Source organism: Moschus berezovskii, chromosome 14, assembly GCF_049115385.1.
Source record: "Moschus berezovskii isolate FMDL1 chromosome 14, NW_MosBer_1.0, whole genome shotgun sequence".
Taxonomy (NCBI): domain Eukaryota; kingdom Metazoa; phylum Chordata; class Mammalia; order Artiodactyla; family Moschidae; genus Moschus; species Moschus berezovskii.
This window is the reverse complement of record NC_142473.1, coordinates 9270287-9298007: the sequence shown is the minus strand read 5'-3', so window position 1 is coordinate 9298007 and position 27721 is coordinate 9270287. Positions and strand designations below refer to the sequence as shown.

General features: G+C 41.9%; 1 pseudogene; it reads right to left on the bottom strand.

Moving 5' to 3' along the window:
- Window positions 1-210: 210 nt before the first annotated feature.
- LOC129554918 (interstitial collagenase-like) lies at window positions 211-10872 on the bottom strand (annotated as a pseudogene).
- Window positions 10873-27721: the final 16849 nt, after the last annotated feature.

The following is a 27721-nucleotide window of genomic DNA, read 5'->3' as shown; positions in this document are numbered from 1 at the left end:
GTAAGTTCATGAAGCAGTATACTTTAGCTAACACAGAATGTGTATCCAGACTGGGGTTACAGTAAGGTCATACTTATATATCTCTAACTCAGTGACCTCAGGAGGATATATAAAATATTGAAAATGTGGCTGCTCAGAAAATAAAGACTATTTTTAGGCACATAAAGAATATTTTTCCACCTCCTTTGTGATAATCAATGATCAGTTATTTCAGCACTTGAACCAGCTGTTAGCATTCAGGAAATCCAAAATTCTCTTTGTTTTAGGATCAAAATTGTACTGCCTTGATCCTTGAAAAAAATAGAAATTTCCTTAAAAAAAAACAAGAGAGAGAGATTAGGTTTTTTCACATGAGCTTTCCTGAAAAGTCAGTAATTTCCATGTCCAACTTATGTATTTACAATCTTCTTATCAAAATAACAAAGCCTATGTTTTGTTGTTGATTTTTAGGGTAACAAAATGAAGAAATTGAATAGTCTTAACCTTCATGTTCGAAAGCAGCATCAACTTTTCCGCTAATTCCGGGGAAGTCTTGAGCTATCTCTTTGGGATAACCTGCATCCATGGACTGCCTGTTTTCATCATACCTGGTGAAAATAAAATGGATTAGAAATATTAGAATGTGTGATTAATATAATAACAACAAATTACACTTAGCATTCCCAAACAACTTTTCATGTGTCAGTCACTGTTCTAAGTGCTTTGAGTGTACTGATTCATTTCATCTTCACAACAAATCCGAGAAGTAGGTGTTACCCTTCTGTCCACTGTACTGAAATCCAATGGCTGCTTCAAACAACTGTGGGTGGGTGCATCATTAGTTTAAAATAATAGGAACTTTGTACACCCGGGGCAGATTCATGTCAATGTATGGCAAAACCAATACAATAATGTAAAGTAATTAGCCTCCAATTAAAATAAATAAATTTTAAAAAATCTACACATAAATTAATAGGAACTTTTAACTGGAAAAGCTCCTGGTTCAATAGGGTTGTGGGAGACTGAGACAGCCTAGAGCATACCTAAACAGGCATCTGATTCAAATTTCATCTCAGGCTCCAGCCCTTTAAAAACTCTCCTCTGGAACTCAATCCTGCAAGTCCCTTGCCTTCCAAGGACAGGTGTGGTGTGATGACAGCAAGCACAGACTAAATGACACTCAGTTTGGCTGTACCCATTCACAGAAGAAGGATATTTCAGCAGAATATGAACATAACTTAAAAGGGAACGTTTCTTCTTCCACTAAGGAGAGATCTGACGTGTAAGATCTCCAAGGGTCTGTCTTTACCTCCAGTACTCATTGTCAACAAAGAAGTATGTCTTTCCGGTTTCCTCCTCGTGGACAGCAGCATAGACATTCCTCACCCTTCTAGGGAAGCCAAAGGAACTGTAGATGGCCTTGGGGTAATTGGGCAGTATTACCACCGCCTTCGCAACCCAGTATTTACTGCCCACCAACCAAAAAAAAGTGACCATGAAATGATTTGCCTGAGACTCTGTAGGTCAGCAGGCAAGGTTTCCTCCAGACGTTCACTTCACAAGAAGTGGATGGAGGGCTTTATTCCAAAGTGAGGTGCCCCTAAGTTGGGCATTTCTCTGTCGTGGCTTAGTTTCTCTCTAGTGGCTCACTTCTCCAGCTGCACAGAGAGTGTGGGTGGGCACGAGTGGTCCTATAGGCCAGAAGTGTAATGCACATTTCCACATCCCACCGGACAGCACTCCTGAGCTCTTGGCTTGCCGGTTCCTGGCAGAGTATTCTTTATAAGCCAGGGTGATGCTATAGAAATGCACATTATATATCTGTCTTTATTTTTGTGATACATGTGTTGGACAGTATGTTTCAAAATTCTTTGCTTATTACAACTGGTTTCAATTATTTACCTTAATGCTATCAGGGTTAATTGTCTTACTCCTTTGTGCATACAAAGCCAAATATCTGAATTATTTTTAAGAACCAGACGTTTAGCAGTATATACACAAAGCATGGCTGAATGTTGGAGCATACTTGGATCTAAGGGAATCAAAACAGTCTACGCCTAGAATTTATGGACAGTGGCTCATCTATAAAGATGTGCAGTTTATGAGAAGGGTAAGCTCTCAACCTCCCTCAAACTATTAATATAATGTCTATAAGGAGGATTTCTTAGAAAAAAAAAAAAAAACAACCCAAGGACAAATTTTTCTTAATTTCCTTTAGGTTTGATATGGACCTCTCTATTTTTTTTCTGAGCATCCTGGGAAATATGTATTTTTAAAATATGTAGAATGCCCAAATACAGCATTTCCTACTTCCAGTTTCATAATAAAAAAAAAAAAAAGGAAAAGTTAAATTGCTAGCTATTTGATTTTTATTCTAATTACTCAGCATGTCATTTTAAATCACAATAACGAATCTTCCTTGATTCAGTAGTTAGGTAGGACTTTGAGGTTTTAAGAAAAAAATCCATGAGGAGAAAGTGTGCAGCCACTGTTACTTTGGTGCAGCACCAGTTGGATGGCATCACTGACTCAATGGACATGAGTTTGACTGAACTCTGAGAGTTGGTGATGGACAGGGAGGCCTGGTGCATTGCAGTCCATGGGGTACCAAAGAGTCAGGCACGACTGAGTGACTGAACTGAATTGTGCTTCTCAGTCCAAATTATAGCAAATTGTTTCATTTAAAAGGGGAAATTCAGTGGTATTACCTTTGAAAAATGGACTTCATCTTTTTCAGGAACATTATAAGCTGCCTCAATCCCACGTGACAGATCTGGCCAGAAAACAGAGATGAATATGACTTCGACCCCTGGGTAGGACAGATAAGCATGGATGACAAACCTGATTTGAAAAGAAACCAATTAAAAAACCAAAAAGATAATTACTGGCACTCCGATGCCTCTCAGTTTCTTCTCTCCCTGGAACACAAGATTATCACTTACGAATTACACTATGACTTAGCTCACAAACATCTTACATGGAAGCTCTTATTGCTCTTATTTTATAGATGAGAAATTGAAGCCACACAGTTCATAAAAGGTAAAGTTTAATTTTTAAATCAGATTTTTAAGGTTGCCACGCTTACTCCTTGGAAGGAAAGATATGACCAACCTAGACAGCATATTAAAAAGCAGAGACATTACTTTGCCAACAAAGGTCCGTCTAGTCAAGGTTATGGTTTTTCCCATGGTCATGTATGGATGTGAGAGTTGGACTGTGAAGAAAGCTGATCGCCGAAGAATTGATGCTTTTGAACTGTGGTGCTGGAGAAGACTCTTGAGAGTCCCTTGGACTGCAAGGAGATCCAACCAGTCCATTCTAAAGGAGATCAATCCTGGGTGTTCATTGGAAGGACTGATGCTAAAGCTGAAACTCCAATACTTTGGCCACTTCATGCGACAAGTTGACTCAATGGAAAAGAGTCTGATGCTGGGAGGGATTGAGGGCGGGAGGAGACAGGGATGACAGAGGTTGAGATGGCTGGATGGCATCACCAACTCGATGAACATGAGTTTGAGTGAACTCCGGGAGTTGGTGATGGACAGGGAGGCCTGGCGTGCTGTGATTCATGGGGTCGCAAAGAGTCGGACACGACTGAGCTACTGAACTGAACTGAACTGAGACTAAACTCTTTTCTTTTATTATCTTTCAGTTGAGAATTTTGTCATGTCCATTTCGCAGTCAACAGAGACAGGGAAACAGCATAGCAGAGACTTCCACGTGGGCTGACACACGTGTCCCCAAAACTACAGAAATGGAATGGAAGCCCCATAGCCAGCCTTAGGAAATAAAAAAGGATCCTACAAAGGCTGATGCATGGAAAGCACCCTCCTTGTCAGTCTCTGGAGCAGACCCTCCTGATGCCCAAACCCCTGGGCCCAGAAGTGCAGCTTTGACAGGTGGTACCCATCATCCCCCTCAGCCTTGAGCTCTCCCCAGCCCAGCGGCAGGCTGGGCCAGTACGGCGCCCGTCAAGGCACTGTGTAGTGACACCTTCAGGACCTCCTCCAACAATGAGGGGAAATGTAGATGGGAAGTACCCCAGGTCCCCCGCCCTTTGGTGGGACAGCTCTGAAGGGTGCTCTGTGAGGACTTCAAGGGTCTGCAGTGGGACTGGGCCCCTGTTGGCCAGGGTGGTAACCGCTCACGGGCACACCCCTGTTGTCTCTGCTCACTTATCACAGTTCCTTACTCCTTGGCCTTGAGGAGGAGTCCAGTCTCATGGGATCACCTCCAGACCAACTGTGTGCTTCCTAATTCTCACAGCAGTCCCTGCTTCAACCTCCTCCCAAGCGGCTAAGGACCTTGTGCAAATCAGTGACCATGTCAAGTTTTGGTTCCCTCAAGGATAAATGTCAAGGTCATAGGGAATGCCAAATTTCATTACCCTAGTCCAACTCCACCTGAACTCTCCCTGCCAAATGGAACTTATTTTTTTCACAACTGAGGTATTTTTGACATTCTGGCAGCTTTCCATTAAAGCAGAAGAAGAGGAAGGTGAAGAAAAAGGAGTATCAGCAGCAGAGGAGGAGGAGAAAAAACAGTAAGAGGAGGAGGAAGGGGAGGAAAGGAAAAAATGTGTTTCTCATCAATGATCCTCCCATGTCTGTACAGATACTTACAAACAAAATTAATTTAGATTTATAACTAAGCCTCCTGACGACCTGCATTTATCTCATGTAGATACTAACGCGAAATAATGCAAAACATCGAACATTCTATAGGCTCAAAGAGAGCTGTTGACTTCTTCCAAATCCCTAATAGTTCTCATTTGGAGGGGGAGGATCACACTATCTATGCTCTTATCCCTCAGTGAGTCAGTTTTGATGAGAAGTGGAAGCCAGGCATGAAGTCACTCTAGCCTGTCTGAATCCACACACGGTAGAGGGAGTTCTAGGACTGTAAGGCTTCGAGGAGGAAAGTAGCAAGTCCCTCAGAAGGCAGGGTGGGGTTGGGGGCTGGTCTTCAAATGATGTTTTCTTTCCTCCTCTCGGCTTCCAGGGCACAGTGAGGATCTGTTGGATGGCAGGTGGGGAGCGCGGCATCGTGACAGAAAGGTTGGCCTTCCCCATCTCGACTCTGGGTTTCGTAACCCTTAGCAGAGTATAGAGAGCTGGTTTCAGCCATACAGTAAGAAGAGCAATTTGTCCTCAACCCCACCATCGCGTTTGCCATTGCAGAGTGTGCTAGGGAAAGGAGCTTCAGTCCGGAGTTGGCAGACAAGCTTTTGTTCCATCGTGGACTATGTGCGGCCCTCGGAAAGTCAGATTCCTTCCCTCTGCCAAGCTCTATGTATTTCTGAGTGTCACGGAGGGTGGTGGGAGCAGGACTTAGGAGAGCTTTTATTTTATGGATTTTTATAATTATGTATGAAGGAAAGTTATGACCAGCCTAGATAGCATATTAAAAAGCAGAGACATTACTTTGCCAACCAAGGTCCGTCTAGTCAAGGTTATGGTTTTTCCCGTGGTCATGTATGGATGTGAGAATTGGACTGTGAAGAAAGCTGATCGCCGGAGAATTGATGCTTTTGAACTGTGGTGTTGGAGAAGACTCTTGAGAGTCCCTTGGACTGCAAGGAGATCTAACCAGTCCATTCTAAAGGAGATCAATCCTGGATGTTCATTGGAGGGACTGATGCTAAAGCTGAAGCTGCAATACTTTGGCCACCTCATGCGACAAGTTGACTCACTGGAAAAGAGTCTGATGCTGGGAGGGGTTGGGGGTAGGAGGAGACGGGGACGACAGAGAATGAGATGGCTGGATGGCATCACCGACTAGATGGACATGAGTATGAGTGAGCTCTGGGAGTTGGTGATGGACAGGGAAGCCTGGCGTGCTGTGGTTCATGGGGTCGCAAAGAGTCGGACATGACTGAGTGACTGAACTGAACTGATGAATACAATATTGAGTAAGAAAAGAAAAAATATACGCACAAATGTATAATCATTATAAACATATGTCAGGATTAATTATAATTTGTACTTGTTTTTGAAGAAGAACAATTCCCCATGAATTTTGGTCACAGCATCAAATCTTATCCTGTTATCATAAGGGTTGTGGGATTTGTGGCATTGGGACCAGCTGTGGTTTATTAGATGGCCCTTAAAAAATAAACAAAGATCCTGAAATTAATGAGGTTTTACATACTACATTGACCCAAAAATATATATGATGAAGAATCTTTCAAGGACCCAGGTCATTGCTGTTATATTTGTTTTTTTTTTTTTTTATTTTTTTTCTAAAAAAGAATTTTATTAAAAAAGCACAAATGCAAAGAAATGAACAGAGGAAAATCCATGCGTCGAACCTGGACTGGTCACTTATGATAATATACATGCTACAATTCCATTCTCTCCAATCATTCCACCTTCACCGTCTCCCACAGAGTCCTAAAGACTGTTCTAAATGCCTATGTCTCTTTTGCAGTCTCTTATACAGGGTTCAGGTTACCATTTTTCTAAATTCCATATATATGCGTTAATATACGGTATTGATGTTCTTCTTTCTGGCTTACTTCACTCTGTATAATTGGCTCCAATTTCATCCACCTCATTAAAACTGATTCAAATGCATTCTTTTTGATGGCTGAGAAATACTCCATTGTGTATATGTACCAAAGCTTTCTTATCCATTCATCTCAGATGGACATCTAGGTTGCTTCCATGTCCTGGCTATTATAAACAGTGCTGCAATGAACATTGGAGTACATGTGTCTCTTTCAATTCTGGTTTCCTCGGTGTGTATGCCCAGGAGTGCGATCGCTGGATCATATGGCAGTTCTATTTCCAGTTTTTTGAGGAATCTCCACACTGTTCTCCATAGTGGCTGTACTAGTTTGCATTCCCACCAACAGTGTAAGACGGTTCCCTTCTCTCCACACCCTCTCCAGCACTTATTGCATGTAGACTTTTGGATAGCAGCCATTCTGACTGGTGTGAAATGGTATCTCATTGTGGTTTTGATTTGCATTTCTCTGATGATGAGGGATGTTGAGCATTTTTTCATGTGTTTGTTAGCCATCTTTATGTCTTCTTTGGAGAAATGTCTGTTTAGTTCTTTGGCCCATTTTTTGATTGGGTCACTTATTTTTCTGGAATTAAGCTGCAGGAGCTGCTTGTATAATTTGGAGATTAATCCTTTATCAGTTGCTTCATTTGCTATTATTGTCTCCCATTCTGAAGGCTGTCTTCTCACCTTGCTTAGAGTTTCCTTTGCTGTGCAGAAGCTTTTGATTTTAATTAGGTCCCATTTGTTTATTTTTGCTTTTATTTCCCATATTCTGGGAGGTGGGTCTTGGAGGATCCTGCTGTGATTTATGTCGGAGAGTGTTTTGCCTACGTTCTCCTCTAGGAGTTTTATAGTTTCTGGTCTTACATTTAGATCTTTAATCCATTTTGAGTTTATTTTGGTGTATGGTGTTAGGAAGTATTCTAGTTTCATTCTTTTACAAGTGGCTGACCAGGTTTCCCAGCACCACTTGTTAAAGAGACTGTCTTTTCTCCATTTTATATTCTTGCCTTCTTTGTCGAAGATAAGGTGTCCATAGGAGCGTGGGTTTATCTCTGGGCTTTCTATTTTGTTCCATTGATCTATATTTCTGTCTTTATGCCAGTACCATACTGTCTTGATGACTGTGGCTTTGTAATAGAGCCTGAAGTCCGGCAGGTTAATTCCCCCAGTTCCATTCTTCTTCCTCAAGATTGCTTTGGCTATTCGAGGTTTTTGGTATTTCCATACAAATTGTGAGATTATTTGTTCTAGTTCTGTGAAAAATATTGTTGGTAGCTTGATAGGGATTGCATTGAATGTATAAATTACTTTGGGTAGTATACTCATTTTTACAATATTTATTCTTCCAATCCATGAACACGGTATATTTCTCCATCTATTCATGTCCTCTTTGATTACTTTCACTAGTGTTTTATAGTTTTCTATGTACAAGTCTTTTGTTTCCTTAGGTAGATATATTCCTAAGTATTTAATTGTTTTCATTGCAACAGTGAATGGAATAGTTTCCTTAATTTCTCTTTCTATTTTCTCATTATTAGTGTATAGGAATGCAAGGGATTTCTGTGTGTTGATTTTATATCCTGCAACGTTACTGTAATCATTGATTAGCTCTAGTAGTTTTCTGGTAGAGTCTTTAGGGTTTTCTGTGTAGAGGATCATGTCATCAGCGAACAGTGATGGATGTAGCTGGGGTTCATCAAAGCCCCGATGTTAGTAGAATGAGAAAGTCCAAAGGAATGGCCTAATTATTGTGCGAAAACCCGATACAAGTTGTAATCTAAAAGGCAACAGAATCAGTCAGTCTTTAGTAGATGACAGTACAGTATTCAGGCCTCAAAGAGCAAATATATCTGCAAACCGCATAAGAATTCCACTGTGGTTTGGTTTATGACATGGTCTGTGATGTGTTTGTGTATAATTATAAGAGAAGAATTAATTAATACTAGGGAGACTTCAAGTCTAAATTTCTAGAATTGAACTGATAAAATGTAAGGGAAAATATTAGCTGACATCCAAAATTTTAATATTGATTAGTAAGTCCAGCAATAAATAAATTGGAAAAAAGATTACATAGAGTAACAATAGCATTCTATTAATGTTTATTACTTTAATCTAGCTATAGATTCTAAATAAACTAATATAGATCCAAAGTAAAAATTTGGATAACCATGTACCAAAGCACATACTCTCCAAAGCAACCCCACCAAAAGTTACCATTACTTAATTCTGGTACATATTTGTACACATACAAAATAACACTTTTAATCTTCAGTTCAGTTCAGTAGCTCAGTCGTGCCCGACTCTCCGCGACCCCATGAATCACAGCACGCCAGGCCTCCCTGTCCATCACCAACTCTCGGAATACACTCAAACTCATGTCCACAGAGTCGGTGATGCCATCCAGCCATCTCATTCTCTGTCGTCCCCTTCTCCTCCCGCCCCCAACCTTTCCCAGCATCAGAGTCTTTTCCAGTGAGTCAACTTGTCGCATGAGGTGGCCAAAGTATTGCAGTTCACTTTTAATCTTAGATTTTAAAATTTCATAAACATATTTTACCCTTAAGATGCAACCATTGGTGGAAACGATATCGTAAGACATTATCACTAACTATAACTATAGTGTTGCAATATCTTTCTGAACCACCATTACAAAGCATATCTTTATTAAAGCATTTAACTATCATCGTAATATTTCTTTATTCTTTTATACAAAACAGAACATATTGCATTAAGCCACAAAAAGGGAAAATAAAAATAGGGAGGGAGAATTCCTTGACTCACTATTCAAATCTTTGGTCCATATTTCCTCTTCATCAAGATGAATATCTCCTCCCATACCTATTCCTGGTTGGAACGCATGAGTGAGTATGCCCCCAGGTCCATCAAAGGGAGAGTAGTCACGGTGACCTGTGAGGGACAAAGCACAGCAAAGATAAATCTCCTCTTCTATTTAGACTTCCCTATCAGAGATGAGAGAGTAGGGACAAGAAGCCAAAAGGTGTTATTCACCTATGAGGGGTCCCTTCTTTGGCCCGTAAAAACAACACCCTCAAATAAGGGGAAATTCTGACCGGAAACTGAGCGTGTCTGAAGGCAGTGTGAGGCAAGGTTCAGAATGGTTTGGGGAAGAAAGAGCTCACCTCCCTTGACAAAGGATGTCATTATGTCCGCTTGCCGGTGAAGGTCAAGGGTGAGGCACTGCTCCAGAGCTGAAAGGCCTTCCCAACAGCCTGCTCCACGTCTGCTCTCGACAGGTCTGGGGTGTAATTTTCAATCCTTCACATGAAAGAAAACACAGACACGTCAGAGTTCAATTCTCATGGCTCTGGTGGGAAATAGTGTCCCCACTCTGGGGCTCCGTCTAATTACCTGTAGGTCAGGTGTGTGCTCTGCCAACAAGGGTTCCCTGGAGTGAGTTCATACCAGGATGAAACGTCAGGCATTCCACATCTGGGCTGCCTCATAACATCCAGGGTATCAGTATCTATCTTTCCAGTCACCTTTAGCCCAGAGAATTCCTGCATTTGCTTTAATTTTTCAATCACTGAACCATGGTTTCTCTGCCTTTCGAATTGGCTGGTTCCAATCTCTAAGCTGTAATATTTTTGTAGGTATTTCTGATAAATAAAAAAAAAAAAAATTCAGACAGAAGATATGAAATCTTTCTTATTTCTCTGAAAATTCCCAGCATTTCACTGTAGTGACAGAATAGTTCTTTTACCTTAAAGATTTAGTGTCAAGAGGGGAAAAAAAAAATCTGCGTCTGCAATGAATTTCTGTCTGAATGTCATAGCCCTTTTTATGTTGACTGTTGGTACAGAAATGTCAGTGCAGTGGTAGAAACTATGCTATTGCTAGGTCTACAGAATTGCAATCAGAATCAGAATTACAGTTAGAACAACCAGTCTGCATGCTTCTCTTTGGCTTTCTCTTTCTCTATATTTCAAAAATGTCTACAGAGACATTTTGTTGTTGTTCAGTTGCTAAGTCATGTCTGCCTCTGCACACCAGGCTTCCCTTGTCCTTCAGTATCTCCAGAGTTTGGTCAAACTCATGTCCAGAGTCGGTGATGCCATCCAAACATCTCATTCTCTGTTGCCCCCTTCTCCTCCTGCCCTCAATCTAAGTAGATTTTTATTTTTGTATGAGGGGATCTGTTTCTGACAAAATGGTTATCTCAGAATGAATCCCAGACTTCCATGAACTCCTATCCCTTGACCTTGGAAAAATGAGAAGGTAGGGCTCTTGCATTTCCGGTCCGTGAAATTCAGCATTTACCTGGACCATCTCCACGTCTTGCTCTTGTGTTTCTGTAGTGGTTGGAAACCCATAAGAGCCCAGGCCCCTGAGCAGCAGCAGCAGCAGGAGAAGGCGGGGCATGCTGGCCTCTCCTTTCTTCCGAGCTGAAGGAAACCAGGGGCTCCTTGCCTCTGCTGCCCTGGGGTTTCAGTCTGCAGGCTCTGCCTTTTTGTAGGGTCCTTGCACCCCCACAAAACCAAAAGCTATCTGACCCCCATCAGACAACATCCTTCTTATTTGCAATGTGTAGTCTCAACGGAGAAGGCAATGGCAAGCCACTCCAGTACTCTTGCCTAGAAAATCCCATGGATGGAGGAGCCTGGTGGGCTGCAGTCTGTGGGGTCGCTAAGAGTTGGACACGACTGAGCAAATTTACTTTCACTTTTTACTTTTATGCATTGGAGAGGGAAATGGCAACCCACTCCAGTGTTCTTGCCTGGAGAGTCCCAGGGACGGGGGAGCCTGGTGGGCTTCCGTATGTGGGGTCACAGAAGTGACTTAGCAGCAGCAGCAGCAGTCTCAATGTTAAAAGTTGTGACATAAAACAGATTAACCTTTTTTGTCTGTTTGTTTTCACAATCTCAAGATTATGATCACACAGGAGAACAAAGAGATACACTCTACTCCACACATAACATCCTGTAATGCAGCCTGTATTGTCTTTTAAAAGACCCTTACTTTCTACATTATAATGACATAACTCACAGAACACTCTGTGAACTTTTAAAAATATTGGACTTAACTACTTAGTTTTGTTGGTCCTAACCAGCTCCCGGGTTCTGTGTGCTCTTACTCCTCAGAGTTAAGGAAGACTGGCTGGTGATATGTGAAATGCTCCTGCCCTTCCAACACTCAGAATAGAGAATTGGCTCCTAGAATCACCAGCTTTTCCATTTCCCAAAGATTTCCTCCTGCTTTTTAAAGTTTCTCTGTATGATTTATTTTTCTAGCAATCAAATATTGCCTAACTAGCATATCAGCTTATCATCCTAGCATATCAGTATGACAAAGTCATTACTAAAGACTGAACAAAGAGTAAACATGGACATTTTAGGAAACACTGAGCTAAAATGGACTGGAATGGGAGAATTTCACTCAGGTGTCCATTATATCTATTACTGTGGGCAAGAGTCCCTTAGAAGAAACGGAGTAGCCATCATAGTCAACAAGAGTCCAAAACACAATACTTGGATGCAATCTCAAAAATGACAAAATGATCTCTGTTTGTTCCCAAGGCAAACCATTCAATATCACAGTAATCCAACTCTTTGCCCCAATCAGTAATGCTGAAGAAGCTGAAGCTGAATGGTTCTAAGAAGACTTACAAGACCTTCTAGAACTAACACCAAAAAAATGTCTTTTCATTGCAGGGGACTGGAATGCAAAAGTAGGAAGTCAAGAGATACCTGGAGTAATGGGCAAATTTGGCCTTGCAACACAAAATGAAGCAGGGAAAAGGCTAACAGAGTTTTGCCAAGACAACACACTGGTCATAGCAAACACCTTCCAACAACACAAGAGATGACTCTACACATGGACATCACCTGATGGTCAATATAAAAATCAGACTGATTACATTTTTTGCAGTCACAGATGGAGAAGCTCTATACAGTTAGCAAAAACAAGACTGGGAGCTGACTGTGGCTCAGATCATGAACTTCTTGTTGCCAAATTCAGACTTAAATTGAAGAAAGTAGGGAAAACCACTAGACAATTCAGGTATGACGTAAATCAAGTCCCTTAATGATTATACACTGGAAATGACAAATAGATTCAAGAATTAGATCTGACAGACAGAGTGCCTGAAGAACTATGGATGGAGGTTTGTGACATTGTACAAGAGTCAGTGATCAAGACCACCCCCAAGAAAAAGAAACGCAAAAAGGCAAAATGGTTGTCTGAGGAGGTCTTACAAATAGCTGAGAAAAGAAGAGAAGCTGAAGGCAAAGGAGAAAAGGAAATATATAACCATCTGAATGGAGTTCCAAAGAATAACAAGGAGAGATAAGGAAATCTTCCTCAGAGATCAATTCAAAGAAATAAAGGAAAACAAGAGAGGGGGTAGCACGGGAAGATGGCGGAGGAATAGGACGGGGCGACCACTTTCTCCCCCACAAAATCAGCAAAAGAACATTTGAACGCTGAGTAAATCCCACAAAACAACTTCTGAATACCGGCAGAGGACATCAGGCACTCAGAAAAGCAGCCCATAGTCATCAAAAGGAGGTAGGAAATAGTATAAAAGATAAAAAGAGAGACAAAAGAGGGAGGGATGGAGCTCTGTTCCAGGAAGGGAGGCTTAAAAAAAAAAGAGAAGTTTCCAAATACCTGGAAACACTGGTGAGTGGAACCTCAGAGGGCTGCATAACTGGGAGACAAAAGACATAAATAATTAGAACTCACAGACTAAGTGCCCAGAGGAAACTCTCAGCAGAGAAGCAGCACAGATGCCCGCACCCCTCACTAGCAGGCGGGGGCTCGGCAGGGAGGCGCGGGCTGTGCTTAGAGGGAGAACCGGCGGCGGCGCTTAGAGGAAGAATGGGCTGCACGCTTAGATGAAGAACCGGGCTTGAACGCCCCAGGGCAAACTGAGGGCACGAACTTAAAACAGCAAAGCAGACGCTGCAGCTAAAAGGTGAAAAGGCTACGAAAAGCCTGCGAAAAGCCCCAACCCAGGACTCCGCCAGCCCCGCCCACAGAACGGGGCACTGAGCAGAGCGAGCCGGCAGCAGGCAGCCCTTCCCCCAGCCCCCGCTGACGTGGGCAGGGAGGGCGGCCAGCACTGGGGCAGGGGCAGCCGCGGCCCCAGAGAGGCTTCCCGTGCCAAGCTGCAGGCAGGCTTCCTTGATGGCCAGGACTTCTTGGGTTCGGGCCGGTGGATATCGGCCTGAGAAACTGTGCCGGTTGTACTCCCAGAAAACCGAGCAGCAGGGACCGGGAAGGCGATAAGTCGCAGCGACCGCGCTCGCCAAACGCCTGGTCACCTGAGCTGCTCGGACCGGGTAAGGCACAAAATGCAGGCCCAGCCAAGTCTGCGCCTTCGTGGAGTACCCAAGGACCTGAACCTGAGCCGCTCAGACCTGGGAAGTGCATGCAACCCAGCGCCAGCTGCGGACAGCTCCCAGCAGAGCAACCTAGAGCCTAAGCAGCATAAACAGGGAAAGCACACACGCCTCGAGCGGGAGCATTCCCAGTGTAGCTGAGACACTGCGAGCACTCCCCACAGACGCCAGGGATATTTGTCAGCTGCATTCCTCCCTCACAGCAGGACTGAACAGGTGAGCCGGGAAGAAAAAAAAGTGTCCACCACCGCATCCTGGTGTCAGGACGGGAATTAGACACTGAGGAGACCAGAAAACAGAAGAGCTTTTTCAACAGAAGGAACTGCCTTGGAAGTAACAGAGGGAGAAGCCTTGAGCCTACTGCAAGAATAAGACTGAAAAACAGAGGCAGAGGCTTAAGTCCAAATCCTGAGAACACCAGAGGTCTCCTGTTCCAGAGAACATTAATTGATAGGTACTCATCAAATGCCTCCATACATACACTGAAACCAGGCACCACCCAAGAGTCAACAAGTTTCAGTGAAAGACATACTACACAAACTATCCAGCAACACAGGAGAATAGCCCTGAGTTTCAATATACAGGCTTCCCAAAGCCACTCCAAACCCACTGACATCTCAAACTCATTACTGGACACTTCATTGCACTCCAGAGAGAAGAAATCCAGCTCCACCCACCAGAACATCGACACAAGCTTCCCTAACCAGGGAACCTTGACAAATCACCCATCCAACCCCACACACAACAAGGTAACTATATAATAAAGAGAACTCCACAAACTTCCAGAAGACGGAAAGACCACAACACAGCAATATAAGCAAGATGAAGAGGCAGAGAAATACCCAGCAAGTAAAGGAACAAGATAAATGCCCACCAACACAAACAAAAGAGGAAGATATAGGGAACCTACCCGATAAAGAATTTTGAATTTTAATTGTGAAAATGTTTCAAAATCTGGAAAGCAAAATGGAGTTACAGATAAATAAAGTGGAGAAAAGGATTGAGAAGATGCAAGAAATGTTTAATAAGGAATTAGAGGAAATAAAAAAGAGTCAAAATACAATGAATAATGCAATAGATGAGATCAGAAACACTCTGGAGGGAACAAACAGTAGAATAACGGAGGCAGAAGACAGGATAAGCGAGCTAGAAGATAGAATTGTAGAAATAAATGAAACAGAGACGGAAAAAGAAAAAAGAATTAAAAGAAATGAGGACAAGATTAGAGACATATGGGACAATATTAAATGCCCCAACATTCGAATCATAGGAATCCCAGAAGAAGAAGACAAAAAGAAAGACCATGAGAGAATACTTGAGGAGATAATAGTTGAAAATTTCCCTAAAATGGGGAAGGAAATAATCACCCAAGTCCAAGAAACACAGAGAGTCCCTAACAGGATAAACCCAAGACGAAATACTCCAAGGCACATATTAATCAAATTAACAAAGATCAAACACAAAGAACAAATATTAAAAGCAGCAAGGGAAAGCAACAAATAACACACAAGGGGATCCCCATAAGGATAACAGTTGATCTTTCAGCAGAAACTCTTCAGGCCAGGAGGGAATGGCAAGACATACTTAAAGTGATGAAAGAAAGTAACCTACAGCCCAGATTACTATACCCAGCAAGGATCTCATTCAAATATGAAGGAGAAATCAAAAGCTTTACAGACAAGCAAAAGCTGAGAGAATTCAGCATCACCAAACCAGCTCTCCAACAAATACTAAAGGAGCTTCTCTAGACTGGAAACACAGAAAGGGTATATAAACTTGAACCCAAACAATAATGAAAATGGCAACAGGATCATACTTATCAATAATCACCTTAAACGTAAATGGGTTGAATGCCCCAACCAAAAGACAAAGGCTGGCTGAATGGATACAAAAACAAGACCCCCATATATGTTGTCTGCAAGAGACCCACCTCAAAACGAGGGACACATACAGACTGAAAGTGAACGGCTGGAAAAAGATATTCCATGCAAACAGAGACCAAAAGAAAGCAGGAGTAGCAATACTCATATCAGAAAAAATAGAATTTAAAACAAAGGCTGTGAAAAGTGACAAAGAAGGAAACTACATAATGATCAAAGGATCAATCCAAGAAGAAGATATAACAATTATAAATATTTATGCACCCAACATAGGAGCACCGCAATATGTAAGATAATTACTAACAAGTATGAAAGGGGAAATTAACAATAACAAAATAATAGTGGGAGACTGTAATACCCCACTTACATCTATGGATAGATCAACTAAACAGAAAATTAACAAGGAAACACAAACTTTAAATGATACAATAGACCATTAGACTTAATACATCTCTATAGGATCATGGAGAAAGCAAGAGAGTTTCAGAAAAACATCTATTTCTGCTTCATTGACTATGCCAAAGCCTTTGACTGTGTGGATCACAATAAACTATGGAACATTCTGAAAGAGATGGGAATCCCAGACCACCTGACCTGCCTCTTGAGAAACCTGTATATAGGTCAGGAAGCAACAGTTAGAACTGGTCATGGAACAACACACTGGTTCCAAATAGGAAAAGGTGTACGTCAAGGTTGTATATTGTCACCTTGCTTATTTAACTTATATGCAGAGTACATCATGAGGAATGCTGGGCTGGAAGAAGCACAAGCTGGAATCAAGATTGCTGGGAGAAATATCAATAACCTCAGATATGCAGATGACACTACCCTTATGGCAGAAAGTGAAGAGGAACTCAAAAGTCTCTTGATGAAAGTGAAAGAGGAGAGTGAAAAGGTTGGCTTGAAGCTCAACATTCAGAAAACAAAGATCATGGCATCTGGTCCCATCACTTCATGGGAAATAGATGGAAAAACAGTGGAAACAGTGTCAGAGTTTATTTTTTTGGGCTCCAAAATCACTGCAGATGCTGATTGCAGCCATGAAATTAAAAGACGCTTGCTCCTTGGAAGGAAAGTTATGACCAACCTGGATAGTATATTAAAAAGCAGAGACATTACTTTGCCAACCAAGGTCCGTCTAGTCAAGGCAATGGTTTTTCCCATGGTCATGTATGGATGTGAGAGTTGGACTGTGAAGAAGGCTGATCGCCGAAGAATCGATGCTTTTGAACTGTGGTGTTGGAGAAGACTCTTGAGAGTCCCTTATACTGCAAGGAGATCCAACCAGTCCATTCTAAGGGAGATCAATCCTGGATGTTCATTGGAGGGACTGATGCTAAAGCTGAAACTGCAATACTTTGGCCACCTCATGCGACGAGTTGACTCACTGGAAAAGACTCTGATGCTGGGAAAGGTTGGGGGCGGGAGGAGAAGGGGACGACAGAGAATGAGATGGCTGGATGGCATCACCGACTCTGTGGACATGAGTTTGAGTGTACTCCGGGAGTTGGTGATGGACAGGGAGGCCTGGTGTGCTGTGATTCATGGGGTCGCGGAGAGTCGGACACGACTGAGCGACTGAACTGAACTGAACTGATAGGACATTTCACCCCAAAACAATGAATTTCACCTTTTTCTCAAGTGCACACGGAACCTTTTCCAGGATAGATCACATCCTGGGCCATAAATCTAGCCTTGGTAAATTCAAAAAAATGGAAATCATTCCAAGCATCTTTTCTGACCACAATGCAGTAAGATTAGATCTCAATTACAGGAGAAAAACTATTAAAAATGCCAACATATGGAGGCTGAACAACACGCTGCTGAATAATGAACAAATCATAGAAGAAATCCAAATAGAAATCAAAATATGCATAGAAATGAATGAAAATGAAAGCACAACAACCCAAAACCTCTGGGACACTGTAAAAGCAGTGCTAAGGGGGAAGTTCATAGCAATACAGGCACACCTCAAGAAACAAGAAAAAAGTCAACTAAATAAACTAACTGTACATCTAAAGAAACTAGAAAAGGAAGAAATGAAGAACCCCAGTTTAGTAGAAGGAAAGAAACAGTAAAAATTAGGGCAGAGATAAATGCAAAAGAGACAAAAGAGACCATAGCAAAAATCAACAAAGCCAAAATCTGGTTCTTTGAGAAGGTAAATAAAATTGACAAACCACTAGCCAGACTCATCAAGAAACAAAGGGAGAAGAACCAAATCAATAAATTTAGAAATGAAAATGGAGAGATCACAACCGACAACACAGAAAAGAAATACAAAGGATTATTAGAGAATATTATTGGAGAAGGGAATGGCAAACCACTGCAGTATACTTGCCTTGAGAACCCCATGAAGAGTATCAAAGGGCAAAATGATAGGCTACTGAATGAGGAATTCCCCAGGTCAGTAGGTGCCCAGTATGCTACTGGAGATCAGTGGTGTAATAACTCTAGAAGGAATAAAGGGATGGAGCAAAAGCAAAATCAATACCCCGTTGTGGATGTGACTGGTGATAGAAGCAAGGTCCGGTGCTGTAAGAGCAATATTGCATAGGAACCTGGAATGTTAGGGCCATGAATCAAGGCAAATTGGAAGTGGTCAAACTGGAGATGGCAAGAGTGAACATAGACATTCTAGGAATCAGTGAATTAAAATGGACTGGCATGGGTGAATTTAACTCAGATGACCATTATATCTACTACTGTGGGCAGGAATCCCTTAGAAGAAATGGAGTAGCCATCATGGTCAACAAGAGTCCTAAATGCAGTACTTGGACGCAATCTTAAAAACGACAGAATGATTTCTGTTCGTTTCCTAGGCAAACCATTCAATATTACAGTAATCCAGGCCTATGCCCCAACCAGTAATGCTGAAGAAGCTGAAGTTGAATGGTTCTATGAAGACCTAGAAGACCTTTTAGAACTAACACCCAAAAAAGATGTCCTTTTCATTATAGGGGACTGGAATGCAAAAGTAGGAAGTCAAGAAACACCTGGAGTAACAGGCAAATTTGGCCTTGGAGCACGGAATGAGCAGGTCAAAGGCTAATAGAGTTTTGCCAAGAGAACGCACTGGTCATTGCAAACACCCTTTTTCAACAACACAAGAGAAGACTCTACACATGGACATCACCAGATGGTCAACACTGAAATCAGATTGATTATATTCTTTGCAGCCAAAGATGGAGAAGCTGTATACAGTTAGCGAAAACAAGACCAGGAGCTGACTGTGGCTCAGATCATGAACTCCTTATTGCAAAATTCAGACTGAAATTGAAGAAAGTAGGGAAAACCACTAGACCATTCAGATATGACCTAAATCAAATCCCTTATGATTATACAGTGGAAGTGAGAAATAGATTGAAGGGACTAGATCTGATAGATAGAGTGCCTGATGAAATCTGGATGGAGGTTCGTGACATTGTACAGCAGACAGGGACCAAGACCATCCCCATGGAAAAGAAATGCAAAAAACCAAAATGGCTGTCTGAGGAGGCCTTACAAATAGCTGTGAAAAGAAGAGAAGCGAAAAGCAAAGGAGAAATAGAAAGATATAAGCATCTGAATGCAGAGTTCCAAAGAATAGCAAGGAGAGATAAGAAAGCCTTCCTCAGTGATCAATGCAAAGAAATAGAGGAAAACAACAGAATAGGAAAAACAAGAGAGCTCTTCAAGAAAATTGATTCCAAGGGAACATTTCATGCAAAGATGGGCTCGATAAAGGACAGAAGTGGTATGAACCTAACAGAAACAGAAGATATTAAGAAGAGGTGGCAAGAACACACAGAAGAACTGTACAAGATGACCTTCACGACCAAGATAGTCACGATAACGTGACCACTGACCTAGAGACAGACATCTTGGAATGTGAAGTCAAGTGGGCCTTAGAAATCATCACTACGAACAAAGCTAGTGGAGGTGATGGAATTCCAGTTGAACTATTTCAAATCTTGAAAGATGATGCTGTGAAAGTGCTGCACTCAATATGCCAGCAAATTTGGAAAACTCAGCAGTGGCCACAGGACTGGAAAAGGTCAGTCTTCATTCCAATCCCAAAGAAAGGTAATGCCAAAGAATGCTCAAACTACCGCACCATTGCAGTCATCTCACATGCTAGTAAAGTCATGCCCAAAATTCTCCAAGCCAGGCTTCAGCAATATGTGAACCGTGAAATCCCAGATGTTCAAGCAGGTTTTATAAAAGGCAGAGGCACCAGAGATCAAATTGCCAACATCCGCTGGATCATGGAGAAAGCAAGAGAGTTTCAGAAAAACATCTATTTCTGCTTCATTGACTATGCCAAAGCCTTTGACTGTGTGGATCACAATAAACTGTGGAACATTCTGAAAGAGATGGGAATCCCAGACCACCTGACCTGCCTCTTGAGATATCTGTATGCAGGTCAGGAAGCAACAGTTAGAACTGGTCATGGAACAACACACTGGTTCCAAATAGGAAAAGGAGTACGTCAAGGCTGTATATTGTCATCTTGCTTATTTAAGTTATATGCAGAGTACATCATGAAGAACGCTGGGCTGGAAGAAGCACAAGCTGGAATCAAGATTGCTGGGAGAAATATCAATAACCTCAGATATGCAGATGACACTACCCTTATGGCAGAAAGTGAAGAGGAACTCAAAAGCCTCTTGATGAAAGTGAAAGAGGAGAGTGAAAAGGTTGGCTTGAAGCTCAACATTCAGAAAACAAAGATCATGGCATCTGGTCCCATCACTTCATGGGAAATAGATGGAAAAACAGTGGAAACAGTGTCAGACTTTATTTTTGGGGGGGCTCCAAAATCACTGCAGATGCTGACTGCAGTCATGAAATTAAAAGACGCTTACTCCTTGGAAGGAAAGTTATGACCAACCTTGATAGTATATTGAAAAGCAGAGACATTACTTTGCCAACAAAGGTCTGTCTAGTCAAGGCTATGGTTTTTCCCGTGGTCATATATGGATGTGAGAATTGGACTGTGAAGAAAGCTGATCGCCGAAGAATTGATGCTTTTGAACTGTGGTGTTGGAGAAGACTCTTGAGAGTCCCTTGGACTGCAAGGAGATCCAACCAGTCCATTCTAAAGGAGATCACTCCTGGGTGTTCAGTGGAAGGACTGATGCTAAAGCTGAAACTCCAATACTTTGGCCACCTCATGCGACGAGTTGACTCACTGGAAAAGATTCTGATGCTAGGAAAGGTTGGGGGCGGGAGGAGAAGGGGACGACAGAGAATGAGATGGCTGGATGGCATCACTGACTCTGTGGACATGAGTTTGAGTGAACTCCGGGAGTTGGTGATGGACAGGGAGGCCTGGCGTGCTGTGATTCATGGGGTCGCAAAGAGTCAGACATGACCGAGCAACTGAACTGAACTGAACTGACTGACTGATCAGTAATTATATGGCAATAAAATGAACAACTTGGAAGAAATGGACAAATTCCTAGAAAAGTACACCTTTCCAAAACTGAACAAGGAAGAAATAGAAAATCTGAAAAGACCCATCACAAGCACCGAAATAGAGGAAGTAATCAGAAATCTTCCAGCAAACAAAAGCCCAGGTCCAGATGGCTTCACAGCTGAATTCTACCAAAAATTTAGAGAAGAGCTAACACCTATTCTACTCAAACTCTTCCAGAAAATTGCTGAGGAAGGGACACTTCCAAACTCATTCTATGAGGCCACCATCACCCTAATCCGAAAACCTGGTAAAGATCCCACAAAAAAAGAAAATTACAGGCCAATATCACTGATGAACATAGATGCAAAAATCCTTAACAAAATTCTAGCAATCAGAATCCAACAACACATTAAGAAGATCATACATCACGACCAAGTGGGCTTTATCCCAGGAATGCAAGTATTCTTCAATATCCGCAAATCAATCAACGTAATACACCACATTAACAAACTGAAAAATAAAAATCATATAATTATCTGAATAGATGCAGAGAAAGCCTTGGACAAAATTCAACATCCATTTATGATAAAAACCCTCCAGAAAGTGGGAATAGAAGGGACATATCTCAACATAATAAAAGCTATATATGACAAACCCACAGAAAACATTATCCTCAATGGTGAAAAACTGAAAGCATTTCCCCTAAAGTCAGGAAAAGACAAGGGTGCCAACTCTCACCACTACTATTCAACATAGTTCTGGAAGTTTTGGCTACAGCAATCAGAGCAGAAAAAGACATAAAAGGAATACAAACTGGAAAAGAAGAAGTAAAACTTCCACTGTTCGCTGATGACATGATCCTCTACACAGAAAACCCTAAAGACTCTACCAGAAAACTACTAGAGCTAATCAATGAATACAGTAAAGTTGCAGGATATAAAATCAACACACAGAAATCCCTTGCATTCCTATACACTAATAATGAGAAAATAGAAATAGAAGTTAAGGAAACTATTTCATTCACTGTTGCAACGAAAAGAATTAAATACTTAGGAATATATCTACCTAAGGAAACAAAAGACTTGTACATAGAAAACTATAAAACACTAGTAATCAAAGAGGACACTAATAGATGGAGAAATATACCGTGTTCGTGGATTAGAAGAATAAATATTGTAAAAATGAGTATAGTACCCAAAGTAATTTATACATTCAATGCAATCCCTATCAAGCTACCAACGATATTTTTCACAGAACTAGAACAAATAATCTCACAATTTGTATGGAAATACAGAAAACCTCAAATAGCCAAAGCAATCTTGAAGAAGAGTGGAACTGGAGGAATTAACCTGACAGACTTCAGGCTCTACTACAAATCCACAGTCATCAAGACAGTATGGTACTGGCATAAAGACAGAAATATAGATCAATGGAACAAAATATAAAGCCCAGAGATAAATCCATGCACCTATGGACACCTTATCTTTGACAAAAGAGGCAAGAATATAAAATGGAGAAAAGACAGTCTCTTTAACAAGTGGTGCTGGGAAAACTGGTCAGCCACTTGTAAAAGAATGAAACTAGAACACTTCCTAACACCATACACCAAAATAAACTCAAAATGGATTAGAGAGCTAAATGTAAGACCAGATTCTATAAAACTCTCTCTGACGTAAATCACAGCAGGATCTTCCATGACCCATCTCTCAGAATATTGAAAATAAAAGCAAAAATAAACAAATGGGACCTAATTAAAATCAAAAGCTTCTGCACAGCAAAGGAAACTATAAGCAAGGTGAGAAGACAGCCTTCAGAATGGGAGAAAATAATAGCAAATGAAAAAACTGATAAAGGATTAATCTCCAAAACATACAAGCAGCTCCTGCAGCTCAATTCCAGAAAAATAAGTGACCCAATCAAAAAATGGGCCAAAGAACTAAACAGACATTTCTCCAAAGAAGACATAAAGATGGCTAACAAACACATGAAAAAATGCTCAACATCCCTCATAATCAGAGAGATGCAAATCAAAACCACAATGAGATAGCATTTCAAACCAGTCAGAATGGCTGCTATCCAAAAGTCTACATGCAATAAATGCTGGAGAGGGTGTGGAGAGAAGGGAACCGTCTTACACTGTTGGTGGGAATGCAAACTAGTACAGCCACTATGGAGAACAGTGTGGAGATTCCTCAAAAAACTGGAAATAGGACTGCCATATGATCCATCGATCGCACTCCTGGGCATACACACCGAGGAAACCAGAATTGAAAGAGACACATGTACTCCAATGTTCATTGCAGCACTGTTTATAATAGCCAGGACATGGAAGCAACCTAGATGTCCATCTGCAGATGAATGGATAAGAAAGCTTTTGTACATATACACAATGGAGTATTTTTCAGCCATCAAAAAGAATGCATTTGAATAAGTTTTAATGAGGTGGATGAAATCGGAGCCAATTATACAGAGTGAAGTAAGCCAGAAAGAAAAACATCAATACAGTATACTAATGCATATATATGGAATTTAGAAAGATGGTAACTTTAACCCTGTATACGAGACTGCAAAAGAGACATAGGTGTATAGAACAGTCTTTGGGACTCTGTGGGAGAGGGTGAAGGTGAGATGATTGGGGAGAACGGCATTGTAGCATGTATATTATCATATGTGAAATGAATCACCAGTTCAGGTTCGAAGCATGATACAGGATGCTTGGGGCTGGTGCATGGGGATGACCTGGAGGGAGGATATGGGGAAGAGGGAGGTGGGAGGGGGGTTCAAGAAAGGGAACACATGTACACCCGGGGCGGATTCGTGTCAGTGTATGGCAAAACCAACCAATATATTAATGTAAGGTAATTTGCCTCCAATAAAATAAATTTTTAATAAAAGGAAAACAAGAGAATAGGAAAGACTAGAGAACTCTTCAGAAAAATTAGTGATATCAAGGGAACATTTCATGCCAAGCTGGCCATAATAAAGGACAGAAATGGTATGTACCTAACAGAAGCAGAAAATATTAAGAAGAGTTGACAAGAATACACAGACAAACTATACAAAAAAGATCTTCACGACCCAGACAACCACGATGGTGTGATCACTCACCTAGAGCCACACATCCCGGAGTCTGAAGTCAGGTGGGCCTTAGGAGGCATCACTATGAACAAAGTTAGTGGAGATGATGGAATCCAACTGAACTACTTCAAATCCTAAAAGATGATGCTGTTAAAGTGCTGCACTCAATATACCAGCAAATTTGGAAAACTCAGCAGTGGCCACAGGACTGGAAAAGGTCAGTTTTCATTCCAATCCCAAAGAAAGGCAATGTCAAACTAATGCACAATTGCACTCATCTCACACGCTAGTAAAATAATACTCAAAATTCTCCAAACCAGGCTTCAACAGTACCTGAACCATGAAATTCCAGATGTTTAAGCTAGATTTAGGAAAGGCAGAAGAACCAGAGATTAAATTGCCAACATCCATTGGATCATCAAAAAAGCAAGAGAGTTCCAGAAAAACATTTAACATAGTTCCAACAAAACATTCTGTTTTATTGACTACGCCAAAGCCTTTGACTGTGTGGATCACAACAAACTGTGGAAAATTCTGAAAGAAATGGGAATACCAGACCACCTGACCTGCCTCTTGAGAAACCTGTATGCAGGTCAGGAAGCAACAGTTAGAAGTGGACATGAAAGAACAGACTGGTTCCAAATAGGAAAAGGAGTACGTCAAGGTTGTATATTGTCACCCTGCTTATTTAACTTCTATGCAGAGTACATCATGTGAAACACTGGACTGGATGAAGCACAAGCTGGAAGCAAGATTGCCAGGAGAAATATCAATAACCTCAGATATGCAGATGACACTACCCTTATGGCAGAAAGTGAAGAAGAACTAAAAAGCCTCTTGAGGAAAGTGAAAGAGGAGAGTGAAAAGGTTGGCTTGAAGCTCAACATTCAGAAAACAAAGATCATGGCATCTGGTCCCATCACTTCATGGGAAACAGTGGAAACAGTGTCAGACTTTATTTCTTGGGGTACCAAAATCACTGCAGATGCTGATTGCAGCCATGAAATTAAAAGACGCTTACTCCTTGGAGGGAAAGTTATGACCAACCTAGATAGCATATTAAAAAGCAGAGACATTACTCTGTCAACAAAGGTCCATCTAGTCAAAGCTATGGTTTTCCGGTAGTCAGGTTTGGATGTGAGAGTTGGACTATGAAGAAAGCTGAGCACCAAAGAATTGATGCTTTTGAATTGTGGTGCTGGAGAAGACTCTTGAGAGTCCCTTGGACTGCAAAGAGATCCAACCAGTCTATCCTAAAGGAAATCAGTCCTGAATATTCATTGGAAGGACTGATGCTGAAACTGAAACTCCAATACTTTGGCCACCTGATGCGAAGAACTGACTCATTTGTAAAGACCCTGATGCTGGGAAAGACGGAAGGCAGGAGGAGGAGGGGACAACAGAGGATGAGATGATTGGATGGCATCACCATCCAACATGAGTTTGAGAAAGCTCCGGGAGTTGGTGATGGACAGGGAGGCCTGGTGTGCTGCAGTCCCTGGGGTCACAAAGAGTTGGACACGACTGAGTGACTGAACTGAACTGAATGACAAAGGCAGCCGGGCCCAAGGATCAGGGCAATTTATCATTAAATCTCAGTTATGCTTATCTAGTTCCTGGATGAAGATGACACATGAAGATGGCCAGGTGGGGTCCCAGGTAGAACCATGTCAGAGAGCCCTGCACTGAGTTCCACCTTTCTACCTTACTGCTCCTTGATGACTGGACACGGTTAACACAGGGGCCTGGGCTACAGTTAGTTATTCTTTTACACATGCATTTCTCCATTTGAAAAATATTTGCTTATTATCTTCAGTGTTCCAGAAACTAGATGGGGAAAGAAGAAATGGGTCAGAACATTTTCCGCAGTACCTTGAGTTTGTGCTACGAGGTTTGTACGAAGTGCTTCAGGTGCCCAGAAGACACATTCTGGTTCCCCTGGAAGACTCGGACAAGGGGAGAGAGTAGAGTTAGCCTGGCTCCGTGGTTTCTCACCTTCATTACCTTTCATTCCTCCTCCTGGAGGTTTGTTGGACTTACATACCCCTGTTTACCTTCTTTCTTAAATGCAATTGCTTCAAACATCACCTCATTCTCAGCAATGATATCCACGGAAATATGATTAGTATTTTTAAAATTAATTTATCTTAATTGGAGGCTAATTACTTTACAATACTGTAGTGGTTTTTGCCGTACATTGACATGAATCAGCCATGGGTTCACATTCAATATTATCCCTGTACTACATGCAAGCATTTATGCCTGTTGTGGTTTGCTTTCCACCTTGAGGAAAACCTGAGGGCTTCTCCTCCCTTCTCAGCAATCTGGCCTCCTCCGAGAGCATGAACTTGACAGGCAAAGAGGAGGGAGCCTTCATGCTGTATCCTTCCTGTTTCTCCTCCTCGGCAAACGTCTCTCCTCTTTCCTTCCAAGTTCGTTTCATTTCACGTTGTTCCTTGGGCTTTCCAAAGCTCTGCTCTCACACCAGTGATCCCCACATTTTTTCGTGCACAGTAGGGATGCTCGTGCGGCTTCCTATGTGTGATGGGTGAGACTTCATTTGGCTTCCTGTCGATTTATTGTTTAACCACACTTCCTCATCTCAGTGGAGCATTACATGAGTGAAAGCAGAAAAGGAGAAATGAATGAATTTCTCAGGAGGAATCCCCTTTTCCCATAGGACTCTTGATGGCTGCAGTGGCAGGGGACATCAGGAAAGGAGGCATTTTCTATGACAGCTGGCATGTAGGCTGCCTTGCCAGCCAAGGTGAGAGAGTATGCAAGTTGTGAGAGGAGGGACTTCAGTTCTTCTGGTGCCTCCAGACAGGATTTCCAGTCAAACTCCACAGCCACACTGATAGGAATGGGGACCCCTGCTGAACTCAGGAAATCGTGACTCTAGTTTAATAAAGACACACAATAAGAAATCTAGCAGTTATTCAGTGTAGTGCTTGGCAATTGGTTTTCTTAATTGCTGTATGTTTTGCCCAAGCAAAATCATTTGCAGATAACCCCCACAAAGATGAAATTCAAGCAGTTTTACTGACTGAAGTGCTGTGGAGGGCGGCATTCTCAGTCCTCCACTTCTAACTCCTGGTTCCTCACTGCCTCCTCCCCCAGGCCTTGAGATAGCTGCTCAGGCTAGAGGGCTCTCGTGTGTGAGGACATGACCGACCACCGACCATCTCCTTAAGCAGTCATGTAATCTCTGGCCCGTTCTTACTCTTGGCGTTTGTCACTGATGGCAGTGTGATAGTCCTCACGCCTCCTTCCTGTCTACACCACACTTTCCGTCTTAACACGTAGAACGTCCCTGTGCTAGTAGGCTTGTTTGCTAAGTTGCTTCAGTTGTGTCCGACTCTTTGTGACCCTGTGGACCATAGCCTGCCTGGCTCCTCTGTTCATGGGATTCTCCAGGCAAGAATACTGGAGTGGGTTGCATTTCCCTTCTCCAGGGGATCTTCCCAATCCAGGGATCGAATTCGTGTCTCTTACATCTCCTGCTTTGG